The 23,087-nt window shown below is 39.3% G+C and overlaps 1 long non-coding RNA gene across 2 annotated transcripts in view; it reads left to right on the forward strand.

The window, feature by feature from the left end:
- The first annotated feature begins 592 nt into the window (after positions 1 to 592).
- Positions 593 to 23,087, forward strand: part of LOC141570400 (uncharacterized) — a 43,917-nt gene continuing 21,422 nt past the window's right edge. For both annotated transcript variants that reach the window (XR_012494403.1, XR_012494404.1), the window contains exons 1-2: positions 593 to 765; positions 8,881 to 8,987. This is a non-coding gene — a long non-coding RNA (uncharacterized LOC141570400). The remainder of the gene's footprint in view (positions 766 to 8,880; positions 8,988 to 23,087) is intronic.

Raw genomic sequence — 23,087 nt, forward strand, 5'->3', positions numbered from 1 at the left:
GAGGCCCTCTGCTCCCTAATTCTTTGCGTGCCTGGGTCCTTCATGTTCCAAAGGCTTAGCTTAAATCTTCCATTAGGTGCAGCTTTCCCTGGATACTCTTATTTAGATTTATCCTTTGTAAAGTACCGTATTTTCCCCACATTCGTGGCCACAACTGTGTGTAAGTATATATTCAGTTTGTATTGACTGTCTCTCAGACTAGTCTATAACTTCCATTGAGGCAGCCCAGGCAATGGCTGCTTGACTCACCGTAGTTTATCCATTGCCTAACACTGTCCACATGTAGAGGGCACTTGGTCCGTATTAAACAGGTGAAAGAATGGATATAGACTTAACAGGTAAGAGCTGCTACTTTTGATAATTTATAATTTTTAAAATTATGAGACTACAATATGTTATTGGTGCACTGGGTTGAATGATGGTCCCTAAAGAGGTATGTCCATGTCCTAATTCCTAGAACCCAGAAATGTGAACTTATTTAGAAAAAGCACCTTTGCAGATGTAATTACGACTCTTAAAATGAGATCATCCTAGATTATCTGGGTTGGCTCTAAATTCAGTGACAAGTGTCCTCATAAGAGACTGAAGAGAAGACACAGACACACGGAGGAGAAGACCATGTGAAAATGGAGGCAGAGATTGGTATTCAGCCACAAGGAATGCTACCAGAAGCTGGAAGAGGCAACAAAGGATTCTCCCCTAGTGCCTCCACAAGGGGTGTAGACCTGCCAAAGTCTTGACTCTGGACTCCTGGACTCCAGAACAGTGAGAGAATAAATTTCTGTTGTTTTAATTTATCCAGTTTGTGTGAATTTGTTACGGAAGCCCTAGGAAAGTAATACAGTGGGCGAAAAGTCTGGTCTCAAAGACTTTAAAAGTTTCTACATTCTGAAAGACTAGCATTTTGACTTTTTCAGCAACCTTTTAGTATAAGAATGTTCATATCATTAAAATAATTATGTGTGTAAAATCCTATACTATTAATTCAGAATACAGACCACTGTATTGTAATTATTGTAATACTCATTATCATCACAGCACACACATAAAAATTACAACTTGTTTGCTGACACGAAGGCATGTTTGTCTTTTTCTTTATCTTTTTATGTGAGCAATTCCTACTTTTATAGATTTTTCTTCCCTAAAATAAATGCATCAATTATTATGAAATGGGTTCTATTTTTCACTGTGCATAAGGGGAATTTTAAATAGATTTAGCTATACATTGTAAGAAAATGATAATTATCACTATTTAATATTTACAAGAATATAAGGTTAGTATTTTTGCAAATTGTACAAGTGAGAAAATGGAGGCTCACAGAGCTAAAGTAACCTACAAAATCCATAGCTCTAATGGGCAGTAGAGAGTGACATTTGGATACGAGCCTAACTATCCTGTATTCTTAACCAAGGCGCCGTAATCCATGTGGTGGACGCTACTATGTCCCTCTTATCACTCATAGGAAGTGACTTGAGAAACCCATTGAAATTGGTTAGAAATTTAATGTAATAATTCGTCTAGGGAGACATTTTATTTTGAAAGAATACCTGGGCATGAAACACTAAAAGTAGAACTCCTGATAGGGGAAGATATTTTTAGGACAATCCCCTTGAATTAAAACCAGTCTAGGATATGAAATTGCTTACTGTGCACACGCATAAGGTTGATCCCAAATCTGTAGGATGCAACTCACCTGAAACAGATGGAAAATTGAAAATCTGGTTCAGTGATCTGGGCTGACTGTACAGTTTTATTCCGTAGCTATCAGCTATTCACTGCTTAGCTTCATATATACATTTATATAGAACATCGTCTTTATACAGAGGGAGGAGCTTAGAGAAATTATGCCCGTAGTGTAATGTGGGTTGCCAAAGACTCTCACATGATCTGCGTCCACGTTCAGACCCACTGATCCATGCTGAGTAGCTCCAAGATGAAGTGTGAGAGCCTTTCACCCTTTCAACCACTGACGTTCTCTTAATCAGTATATTTTTCTAATGGTTAGAGCAATAACCTCATCTTGTCAATAGGGAAAACCTCACGTGGAAGAAAATTCTTGATTTGTGTTTAAGTTATTGCTTTGTTATTTACTAGCTGTGAGACTTGATCAGGCTAACCAACTTCTTTGAATGTCAGTTTTATTTAGCATACTGATGAAAAATTATCCTGGTGTCGTTAAAAAAGGCCCAAACACATGGTGTTGGGCAGCACATCTTTATGTACTCAGTTCGTGTTGATTTCACTCTTTGACTCATTCAACAAATATTTTTTGAAAACCTGCTATGTGCCATTCAGAAAGAAAAGGTCATTAATTGACTTGATGTTGGAGGATGTGGAAATCTGATCAAAAACTTTTACAGGTACCCATCCTTCCTTTTGCCATCTCCAACCACCCAGCTAAGGGGAAGTCTAAGAAAATGAACTGGAACTTAATGGCTTCAGCGGAAGACTAGCCTGGTGAACTGCTATCAGCAGCTTAAGCTGTCTCTCTGCCAAGCCACCAGTAGGCACTGCTCTAGTGATGTGTTCCAGTGGTATGCTCTAGAGGGCACACCCTCTACCTAATGAGGGTGCTCAACATCACTGTGTCACTAATGCTTTTAGACAGCTGTCAATTCCTTAGGAAGCCTGAAAATATTGGGGGACTCTCTGTGTAGGCTAAATTATGTAGGATCAGAAACAAGGCTGTGTATGACACTTCAACGCACCTACCCATGTCACTGGAATGGAATTGAAAATAATATTGGAAGTTGTTGGCTGGCATTGTGTTCCAATAGCATGTTTGCTTTAATGTTCTTCTTTGGTCAATATGTTGGTTAGTTATAATGCCAACCCTCTATTTTGACTAAAACATATGATTATGTCTTCTTTAGTTACATATATAACTTGACCAAAAAAAAAAAAAAAGTACATAAATTACTAAAATTGCTCTGGGACAATACAAAACTCAAAATTTTCAAAGCCCAAATAGGCATATATTACTAGCAGGTACAGAGTTAGCTTGTCAACACTATCAATTGAATAGTGTAAACATTTAATGAAAGAAGAAACAAGAAGATTGTCTTCTAGGAGCTTACAACATAATATTGGTATGAGGAGAGTCCCATAAACATATATGTAGCCAATGATAACTTTTTTCAAGGGTAATGAGTGTTATTAGAATGATAGGATAAAGGCAAGGTGAACCTGGGAAGCCTTTGTGGAAAATGTGAGTTTTGAATAAGGTTTTCAATGTTTTGAAGGTATAAGGCTTGGAAGAAAGATTGTTTTGGGGCAACACAAGTGACGAGAATACCCTAGGTAATCTCTTCTCATTTTACGTACACCCTTTCTACATCCCTAGGCCATATCACAACTTTGAACATTTTTAATATGTTGAATATTCCCCAATTTGCAATATACAACCCAGTAGAGTAGATCCAATTGCCCACTGATATATTACTTGGCTTCTCTAGAAGACTCCTAAATACAATCTATTTAAAATGAAAATCATCAATATACTCCCCTCTGCTTCTCTTCCGTACTGCCTCTCTCAGTGAGGGGCATGACCATCCCTCCACTGGCTTAAGAAAGAAATCTGTGACTCATTCTTGACACTCCCACGTCCTCACTCCTACTTCCAAGCAGTGGGCAAAGCCTATAGATTTCACTGCAGGAATGCTTCAGTTATCTATTCTTCCCCACCCTCATAGCCATGTTCCTAGTCCAAACCACCTGCAAGAACCTCCAAATTTGTCTTTATGTAATCACTCTTACCCCTCCAGTTCATTTTCATTTTTTACCTTTTACCTAAAGTGATCTACAAATGCAAGTCTGATCGTATGTATTACTCTTCTGTGTAAAATTCTTTACTGTCTTTCCATTATTACTAGGTTACTATCTAAGCTTCTTACCATGGACTTACAACAGAGTTACTCGACAATATAGCCTCATCTGCCTCTTCACCCTTATTTAGTGCCATGCTACCTCTCAATCTCTCTGTCTCAATTATAGTGGATTCCTTTTTATCAGAAATAGGCCACCATCCTTTTCTGATCTTTTGCAAATGCTCTTCCCTTTACTTGGAGAAACAACTGGGTGTGTTCATTCATTCAGGAATAAATAGATACTTACAGACCATGATAAGGGAGATGAAAGAAAAGTAAGGGTTCGATAAGAGAACCTAATTAGAATGGAGGCTGGAGGAAGCTGCTGATCAGGTATTGGCTAGTGTGGTGGAATAAACATTCCACGAAAAGTGACAGAATATTCAAGGGCTCTCAAGTAGAAAGAGCAGGTCATGTTAGGGAAGATGACAGGAAGAAGCAGGACAGTGAATGAGAGGGCAAGTGGCATGAGTTCAGGCTGGAGAAGTAAGTAGGGCCAGACAATTAAAGATCTTCCAATCATGCTGAGGATTTTAGGTATGAGGAAATAGCAGTTGTGTCTGTGTGATGAGTAGAAGGGATCAGGAGAATCTGGAAACAGAGACTTTTGTTTTTTGGCTTCTAGTATGAATGATGGTGGTCATGGTTTAGCTGTGGGAATAAAGAGTGAAGGTATGAACACATGGGTCCCAAATTAGAAAGGACAAACTGGTGCTGGACCTTGGCGACAGGTGAGAGAGAAGGGGCTGAAGAGGGACTGAAGAGGACCCCACAGTTATAATGCTGGGTGCCCAGATGGGTAATGGTGCCCCTTGATCATAGTAGGCAAATTGAAATAGGGCAAGAGTTTGAGGGAGTGGATTCTGGGTGCAGTTTTGTCATAATTAGTTTTAGATCTTGGCAGATGACCAAGAAGAGCTATTTTTTTAGACAGCACAAAATATGTCATTAGAAAGAGGATGAGCGAGTCAAGACCTGAGATATTGATCTCAGAGCCATCTGTGGTCAGGGAGTAGTAGTTATGTTGCTTTGCAGTAAGCAAGACAGTGTGACAATATAGAATTTATTAGACCAGGTCAGCTGGATTCCTGGGTTTTCATTAACAGTGCTTAGCTGTATCAGCACGGGCAAAAGCATGGGCAGTGGTGCTTGCAAGGGAAAGGGAGAACTGAAGGAATGGGGGGTTAAAGAGAATGAGCAACAAATCTAAGTCTAGTGTCCACTGCCAGGGTCAGCTCACGGGAATAACTAAAGAGAAAATCGGGTTCACATCAACATATTGGAAAGCCTTGAACAGAAAAGGAAGAATGGCAGTATCGGACTAGAACAGCACGTATGCTAAAAAACACAGACAGGAAGAATAAGCTAATCATTAGGCTTTGACCCCAGATTTTGTGTTGATTTCATAAGTTTCTGTGTTGGTGTGTGTGTGTGTGTGTGTGTGTGTCCACGTCCGTGTGCATGCGCTTGAAGCATTGAGGGCAAGTGTCTCTTCCTTCTTAGTTCCTTTTTGATGGAAATCTTGTTATGACATTTGTGAGCTTGGTACTCTTGGGCAAGTCACTTAAACTTTTTGTATTTTACCTTCCTCCACTTTATAGAGAAAGAACACTATTCTATGAGGTTCCTACGAGCTTTAAGTGAGCCAATGTGTGAGAAAGTGTCTGCCCCAGTTCATCCTCCGGGGTCCAGCAGGTCACCTGAGGACCACTGCCCCTATTTTCTGCTCCTGCTGCCCACTGCTGTTGGTGCCCTCACACTATTTTACAAGCAAGGCCTCTTCATTTAGGACGGAATCAGATGCCTCCTGCTTGGTAACTTCGTAGATCTATTTCCACGAAGGAGATTATTGCCACAACTTTTGAATTCATGAGGATTTCATCGATGCAGGAATGAGCATCGGCGTCCTTGATAACTCTTTCATCTCTAGGTGACACAGAATAAGACTGCACCTGTAAACTCCATGTAATTTGCAGAGCTGTACATACCTTTGAAAAATGATTTGTAATTCTCATGGCTAGCTTTTAAAGTGTTTTTTAAATGACTGAGCTGCACAAGGACAAGCCAACTATGGAAGGCTTTAAAGAGGCACCTAACAGGCACAGAAATCGTATATCCGTTTTGATAGTGACTAGGACATCAGGAAGAGGTCTAATTCCACTGATCACAAATATATTTCACAAGGACTTATACTTGGATTTTTTTTTCATGCCCCTCATATATTCTATGAAAATAAGTTACTTTTGGAATTTTGCTTCCTTGAGTTAGAAAAAAAACAGTAAAAAAAAGATCTTTGATCTCTTTTTGTTTTTTTAAGACTAGCATGGATTCCAAAATCATTTATAAGCATAACAATACAAACACAGATAATATTAGTAAGGATTGCTACGAATGGATGCTCATTTATATCTGACTTCAGCCAAAAAATGCCAACTTATAATCCCCAAATGGCCTTACCAGAACAAGTTTCATTTTTTTTCTTTTTTTCTGGGAACATTTAGAGTTTCTACATTGGATGCTACAAAATACATTTTACTGTTTTGAACTTGAGATGGGGCAAAACAACATGGAAGTAACAAAACTCCCATCTTGGAATGATCAGAAAACATGTGGCATTCAAGAAGCTACCGAAGGATTTGTCTTACAGAGGGTACGAAAGGGAGTGTTTGGGGCCAGTATTTGACCTTGGGATGTAGGGCTAAGGATGAAAAAAAGTCTTAAATCTTGCTTATCTACAAATAATTACCCCTTAATTGGCCCAAGGCAAAACTGTTATGTTCATCCACTTCTTTTCAGAAGCCTCAGGCTGAAGATTTTGGCTTCTCACATATTCTCTTTGAGGTTATCCCTCATCAGTATTTCACTCTGGGTTCTCTTAGATAAAAATGTTGGAAGGATAATGAGAATTAGCAATAATTAATTGTCACTTTGAAAACAAACACAATTTTTGCCTTCAATGTTGTAGTCATTCTCAGCAATGAACTGTAACAGTTTGACCTGAAAAATATGGATTGCTCACTATTGTCTCACTCTTAAAGGGGTAACTTTAGACTTACTAATAATTAGCAGCAATAGCCATACCAAAAATAAATAAATAAATAAAAAACCATAAAACACAAAAGGGTTACTTATACCTACATAAAAACTTTATTATTAGCTTATAGTTTTTAGTCATTAAAAGGTATTTTGTTCCTATGTTTCTGTTGACCAGCTCCATTTTTATGTTGCCTTCTTTTGAAATCTGTTTTCTTGTTGCTAGCTAAGTAATTTATTACTTAGCATTATTAATGCAGCATTATTTAAAGCATATGATATTAGCATGATTTGCTGTGAGGGTGTTAACCTAATTTAAAAAAAATTAAATTCAGTTTTAATATCTCAGTGGTATTATGCTTTGTTAAAATTGCCTTTCTGGAAAAACTCACTCATCTGTAACAGTTTAAACATGAATCCTTTACCCATATACTATATTAGCTGAGTAAAAAATGAAATTTTTACTGGTTTTCTTTTCAATACGTCTTGTGAAATCATAAGAGAATTCTGCAATTTATATAGGGAAATTTGGCTGCCATTTGCGTGGACTGTGACATATGACTATGATTTGTAACTTTCCTCCCAACACTTCGTTATTTGTTATCTGAATATCTGAGTTTCAGAAATATGAATTAGTGTATGAACAATGGAAAAAAGGCATTCTGTAATTCTCAGGGGTATGGTGTGCTACTGTCCTTAGAAATATGGTCTGGGAAATGTATTTAGGTACAGAATTTGTATTCAGCTTATCTTAGTGATTTACATGACTATGTGTGATTTGCATCTTCATTTGAGTTTTGCATTTTTTTTTTATATGTTATTCATTCTGTTTTGTGTCTGGGATTGTGCATGTCTTTGCCTGTTTCCAACCGTCTTTGAAACTTTATCAAAATCACAACCTTATTCTCTCGGTTAGTTTTAAGGAAAATTATATTAAAGGCATATAGGTCTTATAGAGTAGGGCATTTATTCCTTAACAACTGCTATGTGTCAGTTACTGTATTGGGCACTGGGACTACAGGTTTAAACGAGACAGACATGGTCCTGATTCAGAGAGCAAATAGTTTAGTGGAGGTTACAGAGGAGCAAATAGGCAATCACAAACATTATAGGGTAAGGAATAGGTGACAGCACTGAGAGACATAGGAGGGTACTTGCCCCAGAATTGGTAAGTAAGGCAGGGCTTCCAGGAGGAAGTGACACCAACTTGATACTTGAAGAATGAGCAGGATTAGCCAGACAAAAGGAGTTTAGGGTTTGGATGGGGGTAATGGATGGGAAGACAGAACTCTAGTCAGTGGGAATAGCTCTGTTATACCAAAGACTAAAGGCTACAGAGAGCATTAGCCTCTGAAAATTAAAATGAGTTTACTCTGGTAGTGGAAGTGGAACATTAGAGACATAAGTAAGAGATATTTGGGAAGTAATATTCAACAGAAATAATAACTATTGATTGGATATGAACCTGGGAGAGGTAAAAATGAAGTGTGATACCCTAATTTATTATTTGAGCAAACGGATGGCTGAAGAAGAGCAGGTTTATCGGGAGCAAGGTAGGCAAAACTAGTTTGGGCATGATGAATGTGAGGAATCCTGAAGAAACACAGAATAACTATGAGACATTTAGGTGGAGATGGGTCAGATAAACATAGAGTTCAGAAGAAAGATCTTACACCGCTCACATTCCTTAGCATACAGCTGGTTATTTGAAACCATCGGAATGGACTTGATAAAGAGTTTCAGAGGTCAGTATAATTCACTGGAACTTAAGTCTAGATAAAAATGTGTAAAAGAGTTGGTTGAGATGCCTCCAAAACAATTGAGATCCACGCTTTGAGGAACTATGCCTTACCTGGTTAGAGTAAGTTGTCATCACAGAGCATGTAAGAGCCACAGAAGTCCTCCACTGGCTCCTGTGTAAAGGTCCACATGAACAGGAATGTTACAGTAATATCATCTTCACTTTCGTTTGTGTTTCAGAAGGAAACCATCCTCAAAGATAGAGACACGAGCATGATTTGAAGTCTAAAGATCCCGTTGGACAAGTCCATTATAGTGCCTGTCACACCAATAGCTTCCTTCTAAGGGTAAGTGTCTTACCCACAAGTGGGCTGTGGGAGCTGCCCTGGGTGGCCATGAGTTCCCTTCTTACAGACCTGTCTCACTGGACCAGGGTGGTCCTACCCCTAACCAATCCCTAGGCTGGCCAGTGTCCTATGAGATGGTTTGGCATGAAAAACTGCCCAAACAGGCAAAATGGTGATTAGTTGGGTCAGATGTTCTAGCTCAGGAATTTGAACTAGGGCATCTGGGAGGGAGTCAATTAGTTGGTTTTGGGAGGGAGTATAAGCTGAAAATGAACCACAAGAAGAGGACTTGTGGCGGCAAGAGAGATGAATAAACTGATGGTGTAAGTAAACAGAATTTATAAGTAAGCAGAAACTGAAACAGAAATGACAGACAGTAGAGGGTAAGGTGGTTAATTGACACCAGTGGGAGGAATAGATGCAGTCAGAAAGAAGCTGAGTGACCACCATAAAGGCAAGAGATCAAAACAGTCCTGCTACTAAAGGGCCAATAAGTTCAGTGGTCACTGGAACCATGTTGGATTTTTCTTGTTCCCAAATATGCTCATTTCTAAGGGTGTTCCACAATACTTGTTTTTGCCCTTGGATATCTTTATAATAAGCTCTCATTAAGGTAACCAGAGAAAGTCTATATTTATTGGCAATAAATTGCTTTACTAACAGAATCCCTCAATTCCCAAATTTCTTCTGGGCTTGCCTGACATCACAGCATGATGAAACACACCATTAGATAGGTATTCCTTTGGGCTAAGCAATGGGGGCTCAAGATCCTTTGGTAAAATTTAAATATCACTGAGTAGTTTAGAAGGCCATTTATCAATATAAAAGCAATTATTGAACATCTATTATGCATTGAACCTATGTGTGTGTATGTGTGTGCGTGCACGCGCGCGTGCTGAGATGAGGGTGGGGATGAGGTGGTTAGAAGTAGGAAGCACTGAGGAATATTGAATATACATAATAAAAAGCCCTGTCCCTTTAAAAATAACCTAGACTAGGGACTGAGAACTCAAATGTCTCCAGGGGTCAGGGAAGTAGAGTGTTGAATGCAGTGGGTTGAGTGGGAGCTATAGTGAATTTCAGAATGCACATGCCGTCCAGAAGGCTAGTCACACAACGGTTTCTGGGCAGAAGACCTGCCCAATGTTTATAAAGCAACTTTTTCAAGAGAGGTTCCATTTTCTGTAAAATACCCTGAATTTTAGATTTTGGTGTGTACTGCAAGTTAGTTCTAAAGCAAAATAAAACAAAAATCTCTGGAGTCAAACAAACAAACAAAATCTTCAGGCTGCATTTGAACCACTGGTCAGCAGTTTATGAGCTCTGGTCTAGATTAGTGGGTTTCAAAATGTTTAAGGATTCAGAACCTTCCTGAACAAGAAATTTCATACCTAAATCTAACCAATAAAAAGACAGAAGCAGAAATACTGGAGTTGAAATTAGATGAGGAAACAGAGCCTTGCTACCCCCATCTTCTACTTTTACCTCAATTAGGCCCAAAGGGAGCTTGATCAAATCTTGAAAACCACTGGGGCAGTTCAATCCCTCAGTTTTGCAGATGAGGGATGGGGGGCATCTGAGAGTTACTGGCCCAAGATAACAATAATATTTAGAATATGACTCAGATAATGCACGTTTTTACACTATAAAGTATGAACTGCTGTAGGAAGGTGGTTAAGTGTTCTGGTTCTAGAGCCACACCATCTGGATTTGAATCTACATCTTCAGAGCAAATTTAAGAAACTGGCATTCAGTCCCTATGCCTAAATTTTCATATCTGTCAGCTATTAACCTCATTAGTTTGCTGAGAAGATTACATGAAGTAACACATATACAGCATACAGTGCAGTTCCTGGCACACAGTAGGTGTTCAATAAATGTTAGCTATTTTTATTATAGAGTATCTTTGCCAGTCATTAATGTCATGGTGAAATTTATTTCATGTGACAACTTGCTCTGACCTATAAAATAGTCCTCAGGGATGGGACATAAGTTTTGATGAGGGCATCTATGTTTGAAGCACGGGATCTTATAGAAATGGCAGGCAATAGCTTTAGCTTACGAGGTTGTTGTTGTTTTTTTGGTGGTGGTGTTTTCTTCCCTCTGTAGCTCTGGTCTTTGCAATTCCTTCTATTTGAAGACTTTACAGGTTACTGGCAGGCTTCTGACCTTCACACATACACACAGCTCATCATTATGATCTAAAGGGCTGTAAAGGTAACCCAGAGTCAGATTTGATAAGCTGATCAAGGAGTTAAATAGTTGGGGATTACTTCATAATAGGAACAGTGCGCAGATCTAACCTAATCTGTGGGTCCATCTCCCGCCTTCACCTACAATGGCAGGTATGGCCCATGGTACCCCTTATCAAGCATCTGAGGAAGACAGCTGGGAATGTCTAGGGTCCATTTTAGAAGCTTGTCTTAGCAGACGCTGTCTCTGTTGGCAGCCTCCTTAGGATAATAACCAGGGTGGACATTCAAGTAATTCCTGAACCCAGCCATGTGCCCAGGTTTATGGTGCTTCAACTGTTTCCCAGTCAGGATGGCTACATCAGCCCCATGTTGGTCCGGATGGAGACTCCAAGGCCTGGGCAGCCCCACCCTGCACAGCCTCCCTCCACAGTGCGTAGTCCTTCATAAGGCAGGCTCTTTGGGGCATCTGGTCAAAGGAGAGATTGGAGCCTCTTGGCAGAAGGAAACTTAAACAACCATAAAAGGATTTTCTAAATATGTCCACAATCCAATATAACCCTAGGTAATTTGATTTGTAGGAAATGGAGAGCAGAACATTACACACAGAGTGCTTATCTATAATTCATAATAATTACTGTAACAGGGAATCTATCGAATGAACACAAATTACACCCCCAGAAGAATGCACTTCTGGCTGAAAAAGCCTTTCACGCTCTCCTAATCCACCTACCCCTTAGTGCATATCACTTAGTTGCCCAGTAGATTTAAAGCTTTTTCGGGCCACCTGTTGAAAGCCCAAGAGTATCCCCTTTTGACGAGAGACATCACTGACCCATTCTGCAGGAGGAACTCGAGCACTTTTATGTCCTAGTATTTTGGGCTTTTGCCAGTCACAACATAATATTTGAGAATTTACTGATTTATGAATTGGTAATACAGAGGGTGCCAGAAAAATGTATATACATTTTAAGAAAGGAAAACTGTATTAAAATTGTAACACTCAATATACACTGATAACAAAAGAGGAATACAAGTCACGTTTGACTTCTGCAATTACAAGAGGTGCTCAATGGTTACCATCAGGGTCCAGACACTTCTGGTTACAGCGAACGCCTACTTGAGCAACATTGATCAAAGTGCCCACTTGTATACCTTTTTTTTGGGGACCTCTGGTACTTCTGGTCTAATCTTATGACAGGAACATTTTCTCTTCAATGGAAATTATAGGGCCTCTTATGTTGCTTGTGCCACCAAAGGCTCAAATTCAACTGGGCCGAAGGCTGATATGCCATTAGAGGATGTAGCCCCTTAAAAAGGTTCTGGGGACATAAACAAATATTGGAGGCAGCAATAAAAAACCCCCACTAAGATTGGTAACCTATCTTTGGAATGCAGACTTTAGAATTGTACATTCTTACGCTATACTATGCAAATCCATTTATCTTTGCTAAATTGTGAGATATATAAAATATTTCCTGAGAGTAAGGGTAATTGGTACTACATATTTATCAAGAAGATAATGATGGTATCTTTATTCTTTTACTTTAAGCATTATTTTCATAACTGTTGTCTCTGTTTCCCAGATGCCCTCTGACCTTTACATTCCACACCAAGAGAGCTTTCTGTAGCTGTTACTTCAAACATTGCTCATAGTCTCTTTTAGTTGTCCTTTTCACAGTTTATAATTGTCCATCATCATTTACTTTTGGTCTGTCTGGGAGACATTCAAAATCTAGCCACTACTTTATTTTTAGTGGCAGAGCGTGTCTATTCTTCAGCTGTTGAGAATACTGGTCCTGGCTGCGAATCTTGTTTGCTTTAAGTTGCAACGCTTTCGGCCCCATGTGTTTTAGTTTTTGGAAGCAGCTGTATTGGTAAGGCTTCTGGCTGAATTACTGGACAAAGCCTGCATTATAAAAATCCTCAACTTGTTTGCTCTTCACTTCAAAAAGACTGTGGGCTGCCAGCTTGTCATACTCATATTACCCACATGCCTGCTTAAGTTTTCAGCAACAGGCATGCATTTCTTGGTCTCCACTTTTTTTTTTTTTTCAATTGGTTGGCCTATAGTTATTTGGTTTGATACTGATCTGTCAAAGACAAACCATAAAGGGGCTGGCACAAGACAGCTGGCCCTCCCATTAGCAAGGAGAGGGTTTTGGATGAAGGATTTTATTTTTTCCCCTGGTCAGCATCTTCAGAATAGAGGCTGAAACTGGCACAGAAGACATCTGTTGGCTTTTGGAATGCTGATCGCTCAGTCCCTGAACTCAGAATGTGTGTGGGATGAGGGTGTGTGTGTGTGTATGTCAGCATTAGGGACCGCGGGGAAGTAAAGCGGGACATGGCAGGAAACACAAACATGCTGTGGATCATAAACAATCCTATATACCTGACATCAAGAACAAGAGGAAGTTTCTGTTGGTTGGTGGCCCATGAAAGCACTGGAATTCCATCCAACACTATGTAGTTGGCCAATTGCTTAAATTGCCACCATATCACTGCTTTCATTGTCCCTAAACTAATCTGTCTGTTTCTCCAATTTTGAAAATGCTTACTCGGCTTTCACTGCCATTTCTGATTTTTATTATCACCAAACCCAAGTGTCTTTCATCTTATGATCTGTTTTCTGTCTTGAAGAACTTCTGGATAGTTGAAGAGACGAGGTGGACAAAAGTTGAATTAATCTGCAGTTGGTTACTGGTATTTATATTGGTTATCATGAATTCCATCCTCCGGTGTTCAAGATAAATGATAGACGACAAGAGACTTACCTTCAATTAGGTTTTTACAGAATCTGGCTCTGACGAGACACCAGTGCACAGCAGGATAGCAGAATTCCAGAGTCAGCTTTTGGAAGCGTTCGTAGCATCAGAATCTTTGTTTAAGGTGTAGTGAATCTTATGCTTGGACTAATATCAGAAAACATTTTTCCGAGCATTGTCAAGACTAGAGGTGCAAATTTTCAGCTTTTGGAGCTGATCTGGTCCACAGATGAGATTTTATTTGCCTTGCACATTTATACTCCACCAAATGACTGTTTTTGTTTGTTTGTTTTTCCTTTTGGTTAATTTGGTTGTCATCACTTAAAAACTTAAAAAAATTGGGAGAATTCACATAAAAATCTTGATTTCCAGCTCCTTTGGAAACCGTAAGGTCTGGCCATACTGGGCTTTTAGTTTTGCCTGTAAAACAACTGGATGGAGCTTAATAACCTCCAACCTTTTAGATGCATGTTTGCCACAGGCTCCACGAACCCCAGTCACTGAGGCCAGCGTTAATTGTCACCTCATCCTACTTGCAATTTTGCTTTTCAAAGGTAGCATTACGAATCTTTAACATTGTGCCTGTGTTGTTTTCTTCTCTCATTATGCTTACCTACTTGGCTTCTAAAAATATTTGCACTTGTGATGCCTCCTTTCATCTCTCAATGAGGTACGGGAAGTATAGAGCGGGAAGTATAGAGCAGGAAATGACGGTGTCCCCTTATTAAGGAACTCAGGCACTAGGGTGTGTTGGAAATGTTCTGTATGGCTTATTTTTGCAAATTTCTGGTGTCTGAATGCTTGTGGTATCAGGAATAATGTCTAAGGCAGATGCAAAAGAGCCTCTTATCTCCGTTAGATATAAGTGATTCAGGATGGCAGTTATCCACTAGTGCGGGAAGGGGGTCTGAGAGGTCACAGGACTGTGGAAAGCTTAAGGATAATGAACTGTGAATCCTTTGAAGAAAAATCAAGCCCTTCATATCCTTCTCTATGCTGGAGATTACAAAAGAAAACCCAGGCTTGAACCTTACCTCCTTCGAGACTGCATCAAATAAGGAAATGTGAGAGCCGTTGTGTATTGTCCTTAGGATCACTGGAGTACAGACATCCCAGATGAGCCCTGTGTGTGTATGTGGGGAGAGGACCATGCACGGAAGAGCCTGCTAAAAATCCATTCACTTCACTACGTGCCCTTTGAATTCGGGGCATTCTGTGCCCATCCAGCCTCGATGTGGGAAGACACACATCAAGGGGAAATCACATAAAATATCCTCGGGATGCTTGATAAATGTTCTAGATGAATCTGTAGCCTAATGTTTGTTTGTTTGTTTTTATAAGGAAATCAGGGATCGGTTCCTGGCTTTTTAAACATTGGCTCCCTAGGAAGACATTGCCATTTGAAATTACTTAAAATTCCCCCCTCCCCAATATAAATGCTTAAGGCAAGAACTAGAATTTATACCTAACAAATAGCAATGTAAATGTCAAAGAACATATTCCAGAGCATTACACTTACAGCTTTTAAAATGGTATCTTAGGATGGTATTAATCACTGTCAGTTTTGTGTACAGCATTTCATCAATTAAATAGCAAGAGGACCTGTCCTTTCATGGGAAGCAAATAACACATATGGATTTCCTCTTAGCAATTAGATGAACATTCTGCATTTCCTTCTTGCTTACAAAAAGGGTTTGGTCTGAAACCATCAACATGTTTGTGTTCTTCACTGGTAAAGTAAAGCAGATGTGTAACATCATCAGTAGAATCCAGATTCATTTATAAAGTATCTTGTGAAGCATCTTGATGGGGAAGCATTTCTGTATCGTTAGATCTTTTAGAGTTGGATAGAGGGTGACACCCCATAAAAGTTGTGAAGTGCTTTCAACTTCGTCATGTCTTGAGCCGAGGTTTTCAAGACTGTGTCACTGTGTATGTAGAAGGGAGTTTAAAACTTTCAAGCTTAATGTGAAAAATTTGTTTTCAGCAGGGACTAGTTTCAACTAGGTCTATGGATTTATAAAATGATGAGGCAATTTTATGCAGCCAAGACTGATGATAGAAATGCAGTTTACATAAATGGCAATGGATTAGCACTTAAACCACTCTCCATGTATGTTTAAACAATCTTCCACGACCCTCAGAAATCTCCTTTTATAAACTTCATCATTTATCTGGGATTAAAAGGGCAATGTTTTGACAACATTGTTGATTTACATGTAACTCATCATTTGTTTATCATTTATCTGAGACGATTAGTGCCTGAACTTCATATGCCTGGAATTCGTGTTACCCTTGTTTACATTTTTGGTGGATGATGCCCTTTTTAATGTAATTTTTAGGGCTCAGGACAGCGTGGTGACTTTGATGATCCTTCTAGTAATCAGTCTCATCTAAGCCTGAGGGAATCTGAAGATTTATAACTTCTCAGCACAGTTCAGTTTTAATGATAACTCATCAAAGTCCTTAGTATTCTTCTCAGACCTTAGTCTCAGACCTAGTCTGACAAGATGCATTGTTCTCTGAAAATTGACCCAAAGGGCCATGCAATCTTGTAGAGTCAGGAATATAGCACCAGGCATAAGCGTTCCCAAATGTGAAGATGTAAGTGAACAAATAGAAATGTGGATATCAAAACAGTAAGAGTATCTCTAGATTGGTAAAATACACACGTGTGCACACACAAACACATATTCTAAGCAAGATGTAATTATCATATTGCAATGTTGTCTGTTCATCTAAAATAGCTTTCCATTCATTCATATTTCCAATATAGAGTACGTCTGTTGCCAACTATTTGTTATGATTTCCCACCCCCATCTAGGGCCATCTTAAATTGATTTTGTAGCTTAAAATAAGACATTCAGAGAAAGTGATTGAAAATTATTTCTATGTGTAGAATAACTTCAGTGGTTGGGTGGATGATTTTACACTTTATAAATTGAAAGTTTAACAAGGTGGAGAAGTTGTATTTTTATTCAACGTAATTCCCGTGAGAGCTATTTATTATGAGAAAGGCATTCTGAGCAGAACACAAACTCTGTTCCATCGGGACTGCAGATGGTATGGAGAGTCACATGTTGGTAACTCTAGATGTGTAAGCTATGCTGGACAGAGTAGGAGGTAGAGAAACATGGCAGAAGTACGCATGGAGAGAGTAAGAGGCAACATCCATGATAGGGAGAACTGGGGTGAAAGAGAGATGTCCAAAAATAATTTTTAGGAAGAATTTCTGTGAAATTTTGTATAAATTCTCCACATTACCCATAAAGGCAATTCACAATTAAGATGTATATAATATTTCAGACCTTCTGTGGCCAGCCTGCTGTTTCAGTGAATGTAATGCTACACAAAGGCTGGTCCTAGTGGGAGTCAGATATATCTGGGCTACATATAGGATTTTGGCTTCAAATCAGTACATGAGAACTAAGTTAAAAGTGCACCTTCACTAGGACCATCTATTTTTTTGGGGGGAATTATATAGAAATAAGTATTATGAAATTTGGACTGCATGGTTATTTCAATTGAAGAAATTGCATAATGTGGTATTATGCATATTTACAAAATATGGATATATGGGAATGTTTCTTCTATTATGCACATATCTGTCTATAGAATGTATCTATAATAGGGAAATACAGATGCAGAGGTTAGAGCGAGATTTATGGGTAAGCCATATAGTTTTAAAACTAGAACAAAAATAGGAAGAACTGATTAGTATCAATACACACAAGGTCTAGGTAGAACTTAGATTCAGCAGCATGTTATTAGATGGTAGATTAGCCACAAGTATCAAGACAAGAGCTGACTGAAAGGACTCAGTTTCTTATCTTCTAGAAGATAAAGTCTCTGGATGAGTAAGCCATGCGACATCAATAAGAAAACAGTAAAATAAGAGAGGGTATCCAATGGCTAGAATTTAAGGTCATGGGGATAAGTGGTGAATTGCTGCAGGAGAAACTGGAGGTAAGAAAGTGGGGAGAGGAGAAGAGGACAATTTCCTTATATTATGTATAAGCCAGATCACTCTCTGTCACTGATTCTTGGCCAGACTCCAACTGGTTAAGGATTGCTTTTAAAGACAAAGCTCTCCAGTGAGATAAAGTTAAGGTTGTCTGTGTGATAGCTACAGTTCCCTAAGAGGGAAGATGGCTGCTGCATCTGGCTTGCTAGGGAACAGTCCTCTGGTAGGGGTAGATCCGATGCCATCAGTGTGTGTTCTGTAGCATAACGTTGGTTGGTTTGAGATTAATGGCTAAGAATCAACAGAGAAGTCTTAAAAAAGTCCCTTGTGAACAAACAGGCTGAAAATTGATTTTTAACTTAGGCTCAATGGACACCCATTTACTGAGGAAATCGGAATTGTTCTTAGGAGCCATGCTTGGGCTCTTTCAATGCTTTACCATTAACTCACTGGACAAGAACAAACACCCAGGGACTTTGCTGTAACTGTGGGACTGGAATTAAGCAGGCCTTGAGCCCACAAGTAGAGACCAGCTCTCCCAGAAACTTGAGAAATTAGTAGGAAGTGCTCTGCCAGGGACTGAAGTCAAGATCTCTAAACATGGTTAGAAATGGAACAAAGACAAATAGCCTCAGAGCAGGGAAATACCACTCACTAAGTGCATTCAGGTCACTGAGAGATTCAAACTCACCAGGAACTGCCATGGAGAATAGCTGATATTCACGTTTTGAGTTGACACTATGAATCAACAAGAGGAAAATATTTAGACCTCAGTATTCAGAAAGAGCCTGCTGGAACTGTGGGCCATCCACCAGGGGGCAGTAAACTGAAGTTTGGTCAATGTGGAACTTGAAGCCGATTTACTGCTTGTAGGCAACCTTTTGCATTTATTACCAACCAAGGAGCCATCACGTTCTTTCTGGAGGAAAAAGAGGCAACTCTAGCAAACCTCCAGGAACACAAACAACTACTTAAGTTTAGGCCTGAGATGCTGGTGTGATTTGGGCAGCTGGGGTATGATTGTGCTTCAGTTTCATGGAGTCTGAGCCCCAACAAATAAGGTTTCCCTAGGCAAGGGCAACCAGATCACAAACCCTGAAGAGGCTGATTCTGAGCAGACTGGAGAATTGGCCCTTTGTTTCAGGAGTGGCATGGTGATCATAAGCGGAATTACTTTGGTTCTCTAGCTACCCATTCTTCAGGCAGGGTTTTGCAGATCTCAGCACACTCAGGCCGCCAGAAATTTGGGGGACAACAGATGATCCCATCTTTGCTTTTGTTGTTTTAGCAAGAGCGTTTAGTGGTTGTCAGCTTCACGAGGGAAATATTTAAGTGAAAATACCATTTTCCTTACATTATCAGCAACACAGAATCTGCAGGAGGCTGATATCACCTCAGAAAGCTGACACGTTTTGCTTCTGGACTCCTTAAGAGAAGCTCTGAAGGATCAAACTTCCTGAGGTGAATCATGGTCAGCTCAGTACAGGAAGGGGAAGGAAACTGAATGTGAGAGTCTATAATGTGAACAGGGGGAGTCCCAGGATAGCACTGAGAGGGATTATGCTAGTTTTTGTGAAACAGCACCAAGATATAACCAGAGAGATACTGTAATAATGCATGCTAACATTTATCTTGTATCTGCCATGTTTCAGAAAATGTTCTAAATACTTACATATAATAACTTATGTAACCCACATAATAATCCTAGAGTGAGATACTCTCATAACTGCATTTTCTAAGTAGGGAAACTGAGACACAGAGAAGTTAACATCCCACAGTAGACCTCGGCAACTCAGCCTGTGCTTTTCCTATGCTGAGAAAGGTGGTTTATTATGAGAAAGGTAGTTGTAAATCATGGGGAGAAGGAAACACATCAAATAAGATATTTAGACAGCATTTTATGTTGAATGCTTTTATCCTGTCCCTGACACCCCCATACTTTACTTTTAGGAAATTATTGGTAAAACCCTATATTGGTCTTCAGGATTTCTGGAATTGAATTTCTCTACCTTTGAATGCAGCATTATGAAAAAAAGAAAGAAAAGGGGGTTGGGGGTGACCAGCTATATTCAGGTTCCAATATTGATATAGATTTAAAGAAATTGTATCGTTCATTATGCAGTGCTATATTTCTTTGTCTTTTACATGAGGCCTTTTCTCAAAGTTATTAAAGCTCTTTAAAAGTTGTCAATTCAGAATAATAATGACTGTAATGTGAGGTGCTATCACTCTGGCATAGTGGTTATAAGCACAGTGGGTGGTATTATCCTGTTTTGTGCCCTGGTTCCTCTTAAGAGTGATGTGATCTCAGGAAAATCACAAGGAGTCTCTGAGCCTTTGGATATCTTCTATAAAAGGGGGTGGGGGCGATAATCTTTATATAATAGGGTCTTTGAGAATAGTCAATGAGATTGTGATTGTAAAATTCTTGGTAAAATGCTTGGCACATAATGAGACTATAATGCAACATATTGCTATTATTATTAGCACTTCGACTTTCTCATTGCTAATATCAGCTTTAGCTTGAATTGCAGAACACATCAAGTTAGACTGGATACCAAGTGACTGGACTTGCAGTACCCTACTGCTGCGGTCATGAGGAGCTATCAACAGTATAAGACATATCAACAACCCTCCACTTTTGAAAAGATTTTACCTGGCATCTGATGTTCCTCCTTCCACACTGGCCACTTCTCTTACCTTCTTTCCTAGTTCCTGTTCATCTTCCCATCTTCTTAATTTTGAGGTCCGACACAGCCTCGTCCTTGGAACTCATCTCTTCTTTATGTACACTCACGCTCTTTTTAATATTACGTTTACACTGCCTACTCCCAACTTCGTATCTCCAAACTAGAACTCGATTTAGACTCATACATTCCATTGCTTATGAACATCTCCACTTAGATGTCTAATACACACATCAAACTAATCATGCTCTGAACGAAACCCATAACTTTTCTATTGAGAGTGTTCCCTCATTCCAATTACCAGAAAAGCAAAAACAAAATAACAAAAAAACACCAGAAAACCTGAAAGCATTCTTGGCTACCCTTTTCACTTATGTACCACATCCATTCCATTACATAAGGAAATGCTATTGATTCCATCTGAAAAATATTTCCAGAACCTTACCACCTCTCACCTGTCCTCTGCCACCATCCAGATCCAAGCTACCATCATCTCTTGACTTCATTCTTGTAACTGTCTCCTAACTGGCTTTACTGCTCCGGTCTGTTGTCCCACCTCTGCCTCCTCCAGTCTGTCCTCAACACAGTATTCAGAGTGATCCACCTGAAACTTAGCTAAGGTCCTGCTCACATCCAGTGCCACTCAGACCAAAGCCAAATTAAAAAAAAAAAAAAAAAGCCTACAAAACTCTGCACAATCTGGTCACTTTCCCCTCTACTTTTCCGATTTTCCTCCATTGCACACTCTTTCTCTGCCACACTTGCTTCGTTTCCTGTCCTCGAGTATATCAGCCTCCTTTCTCAGAGCATTTGCAGTGGCTCTTCTCTCTTCCCTGAATACTTTGCTCCCAAATATTGGTAAAACACACCCTCTTACCTCAGTCTTTGACCATCCTATTTACAATGGTAACCCCTAATTATCTCTATCTTCTTTCAGGAAGTTAAACTGGACTAAGACATTTGACTGCATTGTTTTTCTGCAGAGCAATTATCACCTATTAAGATGCTCTATACTTTATTAATTTTTTTTGTCTATTGTCTGATTCCCCAACTTGAGTATTTAAGCTCCAATTTGAAGTAATTAATTTTTGTTGTTATGGGCACTGCTACTGTCCTAGTACTAGATGAGTGTCTAGTTTTGGTAAATGGTAAAAACAGCCCCTGAGCAACATGACAGATATTCAATAATCAGTGGTTGACTAAATGAACAAGTAGTTTATTCCTTATGAATTGGACACAGGTTTAGTACCTTACTGTATCAATTATTGCAACCAGGGGGAACTTCAGTCAACAGGTATGACTGCATTCTATGAATGAATTTCAGTTCATCTGCAAGGCTGATTTCAAATATTTGACATGTATATGTGTATACATACACAGATCTTGGCCTCCACCATCCTAAATGTTTAGGGTACATTTCCTTCTGGGATGTATAGTTAGGGAAATCATATTGGTTTTTATTCCCCATTCCCCACCAAAAAAATAATGGAGAATGCCTCAGCAGAGCTGAAAAAAATAGAAATGTATTTGTTTTTCTTCTCTTTAGTGTTTATAATTATTTTCTTTTCATCTCACTTGTGACACCACGGGTACTACAAATCACAGAACCCAATACTAAAATTTTCCTGCTATTTGGAATTCAGGCAATAGCTGCCTTCACCACCTGCTCTTTTCTTGTCAACAATTGGAAGAGCTATTATATTACATGCATGGACTGTCCAATGAGCAAAAGGCCAGGTGTCGCTTTGAGTGACAGCCATCCAGTTTGCGAAAACTGTAATTCTGTTCATTCAATTGAGTGATTGTGTGGCTGTATGTCACTTTGCCTTCAGAATATCTCCTTTCAACTTCCATTGTTTTGATTGTATTCTGAGTTAATGCTGCAAGGAGAGGGTAGTGCAATGCAGAGAGCACCGGCAGTTTGAAGCATCTGCAAGCGGGGGCGTATCTCTTGCTGCAGTGTTTATATCTTTGGCCCATAGTGACATAATTCTTCTTCTTCCTTTTTTTTCCTTAAGTGACAGGTGATTGGGATTTGTGCTTTTGTTCTTCTATAAAAGAAAAACCAGATTTATGTGGTCTGTAAAGATAGGGTTCATCTAGTTCTAAAATTTGGATCTAATTCCTCAACAACATTCCTATATGAACTTAGCTGAATGGAAAGGATAAAACTATGGCTGTGATAACTTGATTATATCTGTTATCTTACTCAGTGGAGATCACTGCATGACTGAATTGGCTACAGTTGTTCTCATTTGATATAACTGTCCGATATTTTTGAGCATCTTTTGTATACCAAGGCTTAAATAAAATTGATAGACCACTTGCCGTAATACAGAATCATAGGTGCCTCTATGTGTTTACAAACAAGTGCCTTGGGGACACAAGGCTGGGGTTGATGGAGTTTTTTTCAGGCCTGTGGGAATGGGGCAGAGAGAAGATGATAGCAAAGCAAAGTGTATTTCAAACAAAGAATAAAGAATGAGCAA

Source organism: Rhinolophus sinicus, linkage group LG03 (genome assembly GCF_036562045.2).
Source record: "Rhinolophus sinicus isolate RSC01 linkage group LG03, ASM3656204v1, whole genome shotgun sequence".
NCBI classification, from domain to species: Eukaryota; Metazoa; Chordata; class Mammalia; order Chiroptera; family Rhinolophidae; genus Rhinolophus; species Rhinolophus sinicus.